This window comes from Coenobita brevimanus, chromosome 66 (assembly GCF_032717465.1).
Source record: "Coenobita brevimanus isolate Jiangsu-jjx chromosome 66, ASM3271746v2, whole genome shotgun sequence".
NCBI classification, from domain to species: Eukaryota; Metazoa; Arthropoda; class Malacostraca; order Decapoda; family Coenobitidae; genus Coenobita; species Coenobita brevimanus.
Genome location: NC_137019.1, coordinates 10,281,126 through 10,285,083, shown reverse-complemented (window position 1 = coordinate 10,285,083; position 3,958 = coordinate 10,281,126).

Genomic DNA, 3,958 nt, shown 5'->3' with positions numbered 1-3,958 from the left:
AAACTACGTCAGTTTGAATTCCCACTTATGGTACTGGGTGATGTAGGACCCAGATTAAGGTAGGAGAGAGCATAGAAATAGGAGGAATGTTAGACACGCCCAGTGCAATTACCAATCATCCACAGTTCATTTAAGATTTCAGAGGTTTGGCTTGCATCTGAAGCGATTCCTAATATATATATATATATAATTTGGTTTTACGCCACGTATCCCCGAAGGGCTAAGGCGTTGCCTCTGGGTAGAGGACTTTGGACTGGAGCGTGTAGCATTTTATGACCGGATGCCCTTCCTGATGTCTACCAATGACCCTTGGGTGGATTCGATCCTCCGACCCTTCGGTCAGAGCGGAGCCCTCTAACCCACTGAGCCATGGCTGCTGCTACATATATATATATATATATATATATATATATATATATATATATATATATATATATATATATATATATATATATATATATATATATATATCCCTACCGAAGTGGGGACGATACAGCCAATGTATCTCTACCAAGTGCCTTAGGCTGTCTGGTGGAGATTGTATGTAGGGTGAGAAGTGCTTGTAAGTGTAATTGTAGTGTTGGAGTGGCTTTGGATGTGTGTGTAGTCTGTGAACCAAGTGTAAACCGACTGGGTGCAAGCATACTTTATAGTATGCGACACTGGTTCAACCACAGCATCCCTTATGTCCGCCAATGCAGTACGTGGTCAGGAGAACGCTCCCAAAGTTTATTACCCTGGCGGGCCGCGAACCCTCGTTCTTCAGTGTACGAAAACGCACACTTTACCACTGTACCACAGAGGCTCCGTGTTTCTACATAGAGATAGTATATATTGTAAAAGGTGCGTGTTTTTCCTATATAGAACTTCTTCACATTCACCTGAAGGCTAGTAAGTCCGTTGAGTAAAAAGAGAGAAAAAAAGTTGGGCGCTAACCATGTCATGTGTATCCTCATATATCGTTAAGTAAGGTTTATAAAGCATATTAATTGTAGCAGGTCTAGTGGCCTCTGGTATGAGATTTTCTGGCTTTTTAGGAGCCACTGCACACGAAGAAGTGGTAAAAACTAACAGTAAAATTTCTAACTAGTATGAACATCAGTTTGTGGTAATGAAGTACGGAGACTAACAAGGTTACGGGTTATTTTTAGAACAGGTTATAACTGAAATACTAATTCATATGACAGAAGCCAGAAAAAGGAATTTTCCTCGTTCACCATTTCTCCTTCCTACCACGTCCTCCTTCAGGTTCTGAAGAGGGTGAAGAGGAGGTGACGGAAGAGCACAGGCAGTGGAGATGATGTAAGCAAATGACAGGGCCAAGAGGAGGAAGGAAGGAAGGAAGGAAGGAAGGGAGGGAGGGCGGGAGGGAATAAGAAGGAAGGAAGGAAGGGGGGGAGGCAGGGAGGGATGGCAAAGAAAGAAAAAGAGAAGACGGACAGGGCTGAGAGTAAGGAAAGTAAGGAGATTCAGAGGCTAAGGAAGAGGAACTGGACATCGGACTGGAGGAGAGAATAACTGAAAGGATGAGAGAGAGAGAGAGAGAGAGAGAGAGAGAGAGAGAGAGAGAGAGAGAGAGAGATTATTGTTGCTGTAGTTGTTGACACGAGGCATGGGGAGGTACAGATGTGAGACACTGTAATTTAAAGAATGTAGGTTTGAATGTGATGTTTGTCACGACATACCGGTATCAGTGCCTTCCTAAATCATTTTGTGGACCTCTTTTTCATATTAGTTTATTTTTTTTTATATCAGTTATGTCTTAAATGGATGTGTTATGGAAGAAAAATAATGCATAAGAGGAAGGGGAAGGAAGGAAGCGAAGGGGGTGCAAGAGAGGAAGGAGGAAAATACAAGTACATGAAGGAAAAGAACTAGGGAGAGAGAACATTGCAGAGACTGTAACCAGGGGGGAAAAGAAAAGGGAGAAGAGAAGATGAAAGGATGAAGAACTGGGGAAGAGAAGGATAGGAAGAGAACAGAAGAATGAAGGGAGGAGTAAATAGGAAAGAAAGGAAGAAAAGAATGATGATGTGTGAAGGAAGGTGAGAGAGACATAAAGACTAGACTAGGGGCGTGGATGAGGGGGGAGGGTACAGAGACTGGGAAACATTGGGATGCTGAGTAGTGGAGGTTGTGAGTGAAATGTGCCAACTTTAACCCTTATCCTCTTACCTCAATATACTCATCTGTTTCTGTTGACCTGTTAAGTCCTGTTTTTTTTCTTCCTTACAAATTTATCTTATTTACCTATATGACGTGCAAATAAGTCGTCTGATTACACTTATGATACGCCTGAAGTACCGGTATATACTATTATCTATACATTTATCCTTTTTATCTCTTCTTTACTGGTAACATGAATAATAATAAACTGACAATTTTTGGCTTGCAATAATTCCTAACTGCATGCACCATTCGCTAAAACCTTTGGAAGAGTAGCGAAATACAAGCCAAGTGTAAGAATCTATAAAAATCTACGGAATTTGCCATATACTTTCACTTCCATGCTATAAAAATTTCCTCCTATGACTTGGCACATCAGATTTTCCCAGTGACACTCGTACCTGTGGTTTTACACGTACACGGACAAGCACGTACGCTGGTAACCGCACTGATTCACGCCAGAAATGTGCAAAAGTACAGTCTAAGACATCTAGATATTTGTGTGTGTGTGTGTGTGTGTGTGTGTGTGTGTGTGGTTTCAAACACCCTACATTAGTATCCTTATTATGTTACCATTATAAATTCACACAGACATTCAAATTAACACATGCAATAGATGACTACTTTAGAAATACAGTAAGAGAGCTAGGTATCTTAAGAAATTATACCCACATTTTAAGCTGCGTTGATGGTGAGAATGCTGCAGTTTTGGCCCGACTTGGACCTGTTAAAGCGGTTGTATTATCTCTTCATATTATTTCAGTGAGTATAATATCGTCCATGTGAACAACCCACGAGACAGTGAAATCAAGAGCTGTGTTGTATGAGTTTTCGTTGTGCCGTTTCCTGAGCGATTTACTCTGCCTGTTACATCTGTACATTCTCTTTTTTAGCTACTTATATTTCATTGCCAAGAGAGAGTTTGTATCAGTAATATGCAAAGTAGATACTGAAGTGCAATAAGTAAAGTAAATCGCTAAGGAAGATGTGTTACCAAGTCCTTTTTGCCTTTCAGAATACGGTCACCCAAATCCAATATTGTTCCCTCTAGGTTTGATGAATTCGGACCTGTGTATTTTTTTATTTTTATGTTTGGTGTTGTGATAAATAAAAATAGGTCTGATGCTGCATTGGTTTACTACACACACACACACACACACACACACACACACACACACACATGAGACCAGTGTGACCGTGTGAGCATGACTGTGAGATCAACTGACTCTCGTGACCGCAAAGGTACGCCAACGCGGATTCTCCCCCTCTCCCAGACCAATTGCTGACGTCATTCCGGTTAAGTGTGGTTGCTGCCGGATCCTGCTGGACATTTTTTTATAAATTATTTGCTAGTATTTATTTATTCATTGATTTTTGTATTGATTTATTTATTGTATTCTCAGTGCGTAAGTCCTGTCCTTATTGTGATCTCTTTATATTTGCATTTCTTTTAGTACTTTCGACTTTTTTTTTTCGACTTGTCTCGTTTATTGTGATATTGTGTATTTAATTATTTTCTCTTGATTAACGGTATATTAATCTCTAAGCACAATATAAAATTTGACGATACCGTAAGAACAATGAAAAACCACATTAGATTATTACAAATCAGTTATAGCTATGGTTATAATTACGTTCTGATTAGGAATTTGTGAAGTAGGCCTTTGAGTACCACGTCTCTCTCTCTCTCTCTCTCTCTCTCTCTCTCATGCGCGTGAGGCTTAGTAATAGTCAGGCACTTTCCGGGACTGAGCTACTGTAATGCTGCTCAGAATTGCATCAGCTTCTTAAT